Below are 8,342 nucleotides of genomic sequence, written 5' to 3'. Positions count from 1 at the left end.
CAATAAACACAAACAATTTTTAAATGTTTACTTAAAATACCATAAAATCATCTTGAATGAATGCCAATCAAAAATGTATTTTTTAAATATCCAATTACTTTGGATTAAAAAACCACCTTAGAACTTAATGATTACATAACAAAATAAATAAAAACTTAAAACAAACTGATTAACTTAAAGTGAATGTCAAATTATTATGTTCGGTTAAAGTTAGATTCAAAACACACTCGAGAACGATAGTGAACTTTATATTTCTAATAAAGGGTTTAATAGTATCACATTTTCTATTGCACTGTTTTGGATTTACCTGCAAGGCAAGATTTATTTAATTGGGTTTATAATTAATGTTTTAAGATGTAATCCGAGTACTTATTAAATTTTTCAATGTTATATTATTTTAAGCACAACAATAAATTATGGTGGTTATAATTTATTATAAACAATATTTAGTAAAATTCCTGAGAGTCCTGTATATAGTACTCTGAACTATTATTCAGAAATAATAATAATAAATAATAAATATTAACAGTAGTTCTCTCTGGATATCAATTACTCTGATTATTAATACACTGTCGAGTATAGACTCTTTGATTATTTTAATTTTATATCTGGGCGCCACCTACATGTACAACTTAACTTCCTTACTAGGATAGGACCAATGAAGTGTGGTACATAAGAGAAAAACGAAATAATAATGCCGTCGTCCGGGGTCTCGGGCTCGAGTCCCGGTGTGGCTCCTAGTGGGAAAAGGCGGTTCTTGATCTGTGTTGTCCGGGTGGGCGCCAGACTAGCTCGTTTCTAGTCGTGAATTTGGGGTCGTGGATGTATGTGCCCCTGCGTGGCCCACTAGGGCCGGCGGCGGTGTTGCGTGAGATGATTTTAAATAAGAGACGTGGAGTTGAGGTGGCGGTGTCGTACCTTTTATTCAGAGGAGCGGGTCGTACACAATACAACACTCTACAGAGGTCCCCGGGGGGGTTTTTACTTGTTATTCCGTGGCGCCGTATTGTTTGTGTTCCGCGTTACGTGGCCTCGGATGCTGTTACGTCTCAGACGTCTCACTGGGTACGCAGGTAACGTAATTTCGTAACACAAAGGCGGGACACAAAATACACTGGATTAAGGGGGCGCGCACAGGTTACGTGGCACTCGTTACTCGGGTAACGTAAGTTAGCAATACAAAATACGGGATACAAAAATACACTGAATTAAGGGGGTTCGCACAAGTTACGTGGCACTCGTTACTCGGGTAACGTAAGTTAGCAGTACAAAATACGGGATACAAAAATACACTGAATTAAGGGGGCGGGCGATTGGAGACGGCCAATCCCGTATGCAAATGTCTCGGCGCGGGTGTTGTGCCCACTGTGGTGAAACACGCACCACAATTAAGTTTGTCCAAGTTCCCTTGCGGGTTTGTGGTCAGCGCCGTGCGCGTGACCTTAAATAAAGTTCTGTAAGTTGCGGGAGACGGCCCGTGCCATATGCTGAAGAGCAGCACCGCTGACCAAGTGTGGTGCGGGGTGTCTTTAAATTGATGCGGCCGGATTAGGTCCTGGACCGAAAAAGGGGACCGGGTACTCACGGAGAGGTTAAGTAATAAAAGGGGTTTTGTTAATTAGTGACTATATTTACCGGACGTTACTTTCAGTGTAGACAAAGGATGTTGCCTTTCCGTGGGACGTAGGTCCGCCCCGGTCCGTGAGCTGCGCTGAACTGCCGAACTGGCATGGCGTCCGAGGGAGGCTCGGCCTCTCTCGCGCCAGGCGTGACCTCATTACGCTAGACTCCAAACGGGTGTGTCTGTAAGAGATTTTATTGTCGCTAAAATCCTAATTTAATGTTTCAGGAGGAATGGGTACGGTTCTTCTCTTGTCTACTCAGGTTTCCGCGGTTTTGCCTTTAATTGCTGTTCGGCTCGCCTGACTCGGGTGGGCCATGGCCAGGGGTGTGTTCCGTTAGCGGGAGCGTATACTGGCGGGTGCAGGTCGGGCTCTGGGGTGGTCGTCGGCCAGACGACGTCAATTCCACACTTTAAATCTATAATGGGCATGAGATTGGCAACATTTAATTTAAGGTCATTGAGAAAACAAACATATACACAAAGAAATAATAACAGGGTATCATATGATTAGACAAATAATCTTTAATCAAATAAAATATAGATAATTAATGGTTGGACCAGTGGTATACTATTATCCTTTCGTAAATAACAGAAGGTATGTTGCACACTTGATAAAACACAACAAAAGTTCATACAGTTCAAATTAATTGTTTCTGTTGCTCTCAATCTAGAATCGAATTTTTTATGTGAAAAAATAAATAATGTTTATTATCTTCGTAATTTAATTTAAATTTACTGTACCACGGCTGAATTCAGTGTATAGATGTGGTAGAGCATCATGAGAGCTCCGTCTCATTTCACCTCTGGGTGTAAGAACTAATTAAAGTGTGGATCAGGATCATAATTGGCTTTAACAAATGTTTATCTCAGTAGGTCTTTAATGTGTTCGGCTCAAAACTCAATATTTATATGTCCGTCGGCAATGTTAAAATACGTTAATGCAGAAAACAGTTCATTCAGGATAGCATCATGAGTCAATATTTTACTCACGGTAATTCACTCCTAATTACACATAATATAGGACGTGCCCTATTTAAACAACATGTAATTTATATTCAAACGACGATTGAAAACATCCTAGTAATAGAATGATCTATTTAGCTCGTAGATATTTCTGATTTTTAAGGGGATTGAAACCCGGGCTATCTAACCAATGCCGACGTTATTCCAAGACATTTTTCTTAATTTCAGTAATGACGCTTATCTTAAGTAACATGGTCTCTCATTGGCCGAGACACAAAGATCGTTGACTTAGGGCCGATATTATGACCTCGGGCTAAATCCTAGGTTATCTAGCCGTCAGGTGAGGCTAGCCTCCGGTTAACGAACGAGGGGTGTATTATGACCCATACTTAGCCTGCGGTTGGCTAACCGGAACCTGACGATGCGTGTGGTGTAATAATGGGTGTGTTGGTAATGAAATAAACCAGAATTTGGTATCATTTGTTGCAAGATAGTTTTTTTTCTGGTAGAATGTTAGTCAGCTGTTTGTTTGTATTGTGATTCGTAAGGCTGGGTTCACAATTAAAAAAAATTAAGCGAGTGCATAGCAAGCCATGCACACGACCTGTGCACATGACCTGTGCGAACTGCGAAATCGGTTCACAATTGAATTATTACTGTTAATTTCAGCCAATGAAATTTCGCAAACTATGCGACATCTGTTATGCTGGATTCACAATTGAAAAAATAACAGTAACAGTAACAGTAGGTCGTGTGCATAGGATATTAACGCCATGTTTCCTAACCTAACAATTCACAATAGCAGAAAGTTGGTCGTGTGCATGGGAGCGAGGTCGTGCGCATGGGCGTGAATTGAATATATTTTATTTCGGTTGCGTACTGTTATGACTCGCTCTGAGCACTCTGGCAAGCGGCTTCGAGGCTCGCCCTGAGTCAAACACGAGGTGTCAGCAGTTTCAACACCGCCAGCGAAACAGCGACGCGAGTCGCCGAAGGCCGACCGCCGCTGCGAGAGAAAAGAGGACAACACGGAACATCAACACGGACGCGGACGGAAGAATAAAAACGACAGCCACCGTCGAGGAGGGGCTTCTTCTGGTCACCGGCGACTGGACGGCTGAAGTCGTGACGCCGGAACCACGGAGCGCCGTGGTCCTCGGCCGCCGCAGTCCGTCGTCGAATTCCTGCCGCGAGCGCGACCCAGCACAGCGTGGGTAAGGAACCTGCCGAGGTGTGGTAGCGAGGCTCCCCGATAATTGTCTAATTTGGTGACCGCTAACTCTATAATAGTACGTGACATTAAATCAAGTCTCTATATTGAATTGCCTTTCATTGTTAGTCTTGAGCCCCCTATCACCCTGTCTTAGAATAGTAAATAATTAAGATCATCTTTAGGTTGAATCATAACAATGGTGGAGGCGCCTTAAGTTTCCCACCTCTTGTTGCGAGCTACGAGTTTATCATCCCACCACCCACCCTTTTCTGTCATATTTTGTTTTTCGGGTGTAGCCAGACCTATCACACCTATTTAATAGACATAGTGCTTATATAAAATTTGCATGCAAACTAACCTCTTTTATGCTGCTTTGCTTATACTAACTCTAGTATTAAGAGTGTACTTTGTTAGTAATGTTAATATATGGCGAATGACGAGGGACCACGACCTATTAAAAGTGCAGCCAAGCGATTGTTTGAAACACTGTCAGCAAGCCCCGGCTCCAAGGCTAGCGCCTCGCAAGTACGGCTGAGTCAGGATACAAACACAAATGCCACACAGGATTTTAACTCGTTAGTCGCACGAGCACAGCAGCTTGTTACCACTAATCCAGAGGTGGTACAACAGTTGGATCACACAGGGAGACGTATTACTCGAGCATTCCTCAGTAAACTTGTTTCACAAGGAGTAGAACCAACACAAAACACTGACATAGAGTATGACGACATTCTTAACCAGATAGATTCAGGAAAGTCAACTGGGGAAGACAACGGTAGGATCACTGTAGACATAAAGGACAAACACATGGAAACACACACATACGATAATAACATGGCACAGCAACCAATTAAAGTTTTCCTAGAGTCACAAATACCTATAGGTACATTCGAAGGCAAAGCGTTCGAAGATATAGAAGAGTTCCTACACAATTACAATACAATTGGAGAAATCAACGGATGGACAGACCAGGACCGACTACAGCGGCTAGGACTATATCTACGAGGTACAGCCAAGAGGGCGTATGAAAACTTACAGACAGTACAGGACTCAAACAGGACGTGGCAACAGACGGTCGAAAGATTAAAAGACTTGTTTACGCCGCCAGACAAAATTAATAGACGCAGACAAGAATTGCTCTCTCGAAGACAACAGACAGACGAAAGCAGTCTCTTGCATGTAGAAAATATAGTGTACTTAGCAAAACGCTATAAGGCAGATATGAAGGATGAAGAGATTTTGGACATTTTGTGGAAGTCACTTTTACCATCTGTCGTGGACAAGTTGATTTTGCAAAACATTCATACGTTAGATGACATGAAATCATGCTTGAGAAAAATAGAAATAGGAAATAGTAGATACAAAGCCAACATTGAAAACACAACACTTAATACAGAATCATTAGAAAAGGAAATAAGTTATTTAAAAGAAGAAATACGTAGTCTAACAGTCAACAACGCTAGCACGAAACACAACATACAGCAACAAGACACCCACGAAAAAACAAGAAAACCACAGTACAGGCCAAGGGAAGTAAGATACAGGGACAGAACATTTATAAACAATAGATCGGGATATGGAAGCAAACCTCCACAGTATGCTCTTAGTAATAGTTGCGCACAGTGTCAGCATGCTCAAAACTTTATGCGACAGACACATTACAGGCAGTCGCCGAGCCAAAATAACAGTCATAGAAGAGAGCAGCGTGCGAATTATGACAAAGCTGAGAATATACGAAGAACTGAAAAGAGACATGAAGGTTTGAATGGGAGAACGTTCAATGAACGAAGACAGTACGAAGACAGACAATGGAGGAATAACAATGAAGATGATAGGAGCAAGAGCAGAGATGTAAACAGGGATAACTGGCAATACAGAAATAAGAACAGGTCGTATGAGCAACATTCAAAAAACGAATATTGCAGGGAGTGAAAACAGTGATTCCCGCGCTCCCAAAGCAGAAAAAAATAAACGGAAATCAATCAAGAATAAAAAGTAGTTACGCCGAAGTTAGCAAGCGAAATGCTATGCCTGATAATAAATGCATTTCGCTGTATAGAAACCAATATAGAGCAATTATTAAAAAGATGCCTAAAAATAAAGAACACGAAGAGCCAAGGTGTGAAATAAAAATTTCAAGAACGTCAACAGCACAAGAGAAACAACACTGTGAACGTGCAACAAGGAGAAAGTCAAAGGATAAGGAAGGTCAAGAAATTAATGGTCAAGCGCAAATAGGATCTTATAACCGAGACACAGAACAAGAAGTCGGAATAAATGTAACAGAGAACGACAGATTTAAGGAAGTAGCACAGGTAAGAGGACCAAACAAATTCCAGGATACATGCGCAATGTGTTTTTACACAGGACATCATTTAGATAAATGCCCATTATTTACCAATCAAGATTTTGAGTGGCACACAAATGTGTCAGAAAGGTTCAAGGAATTTCAACGTAAGTTTGGTTTGCAAAATAAACAACCCAACTTGCCGTGGAGAGAGAACAATACACACAGGAAGTATCGCAGCAAACTTGATGACGCGGCGACAGCAGGCGCGCGTGCACCGCTACAAATGCAGAGTAAGCAGGGAGGTGGCGTAGCTGACAAACAAGGTCGTGACGAGGAAGGAAGAGAATCAGCTGACCACATGCGGGAAAAAAATAACAAGACACGAAGAACGCCCAAGGTCGCTGTCAAGATAGGAGAGGCCACTAGAATTGCGTTAATAGACACAGGAAGTACGCGCAGTTGCATTGCGTCTACTATCATCACCAACCAACCACTAGAACCATTGAAGGAAAAAATCACACTTGTGGGAGCCACAGAATCACTCCCGACTCCGACACACCAGGTGAAATTAAAATTTAGTATACAAGGATATTCATACACACATACATTCCTGGTAATCGAACATTTAAGTTTAGATATAATACTTGGGTGTGACTTTTTACAAAATTACAACGTGGTCCCATTTATGAAAGAAGGTATAATTGTCATGGAAACAGCAAAATCCCAGAAAATGATTCAATTAGAAATGATAAATGAAAACTTCCAAACATATGCAGGTTCGATTCAAGAATGTACTCGTAAAGTAGAGGAAATGCAGGACGAACAAGCGAAGTCACCATATGAAGGAATAAATAAAAAGTTATCTCAGCAGGAACAAGCAAAGTTACGACGACTTATTAAAGAAAACGAAGATCGCTTTGCATTTAAAATACAAGATATCACAGAAACTAAAAATTATCAAATAAAAATCGAACTGACAACAGACAAACCGATCCACACAAGACCATACAGAATCGCGCCAAAAGTTAGAGACGCTTTAATGGCACAAGTGCAGCAAATGGAGGCAGCCGGAATTATCGAGAGGTCGGACAGTGCGTACGCAGCACCATCACTGGTGATACAGAAGAAGAACGGAGGAATACGCTTCTTAACAGACTTTCGTCTCTTAAATAACTACGTCAAGAGAATGTCATATCCTTCACCACGAACGGACGATATATTACAGACGTTACAGAACTCGCGATACATAACATCACTGGACCTATTTTCAGGATTTTACGCTATACCCGTAAGGAAGGAAGACAGACATAAGTTAGCTTTCACTATTGACAAAATAGGGTTATACCACTACAATAGAATGCCAATGGGACTTTCAAACTCACCAGGTTATTTTCAAGAGTTTATTGATATTTTATTAGGACCACTGAGGTGGCACTCTGTGATAGCATACGCAGACGACATTTTTGTTATGGGAGACTCATTCGAGGAACATCTACAAAATTTACAGGATGTATTTAACAGGTTAAGGCAGTTTCACGTAAAAGTCAACCCTGCAAAGTGCAAATTTGCACAGGATGAAATAAAAATATTGGGACATTGTATAACACCGAATGGAATAAAACCAGATACAGACAAGGTGGAAGCCATAAACCGTATGACTCAACCAAAAAACATTAAGCAGTTACGGTCATTTCTGGGCATGACTTCATACTTAAGGAGATACATAAAAAACTACGCAACAGTGGCAGAACCATTAATAGAGCTTACAAGAAAACAAACGAACCTCCATTGGGGGGTAAAACAGCAAACTGCTTTCCAACAGTTAAAACAGGCAGTCTCGGAAGTACCACTACTAGAAAAATTTGTTGAAAACCGAGAAACAATTTTAGCATGTGACGCATCACAAACGGCAATAGGTGCAACCTTAATGCAAAAGGATGAACGCGGAAACCGTCACATTATAGCTTACGCATCAAGGAAATTGACATCCAATGAAACTCGTTGGTCAACAACAGAACGAGAATTAGGCGCCATAAAATATTTCTGCCATCTGTTTAAGCAATATTTATATGGCAGACATTTTATTATTGAGACAGACCATGCTAGCTTGAGATACTTAAGAAGCATGGCGGAACACAATACGCGAATACAAAAATTTGCCACATCAGTTGCTGAGTTCGACTTCGAAGCAAAAATTGTGAAAGGTGCGAACAATAAAATTCCAGACGCTCTATCACGTGTGCCGACGACAG

This window comes from Bacillus rossius, chromosome 12 (assembly GCF_032445375.1).
Source record: "Bacillus rossius redtenbacheri isolate Brsri chromosome 12, Brsri_v3, whole genome shotgun sequence".
NCBI lineage: Eukaryota > Metazoa > Arthropoda > Insecta > Phasmatodea > Bacillidae > Bacillus > Bacillus rossius.
The sequence above is the reverse complement of the archived record's forward strand: the minus strand, read 5'-3'. Positions refer to the sequence as shown.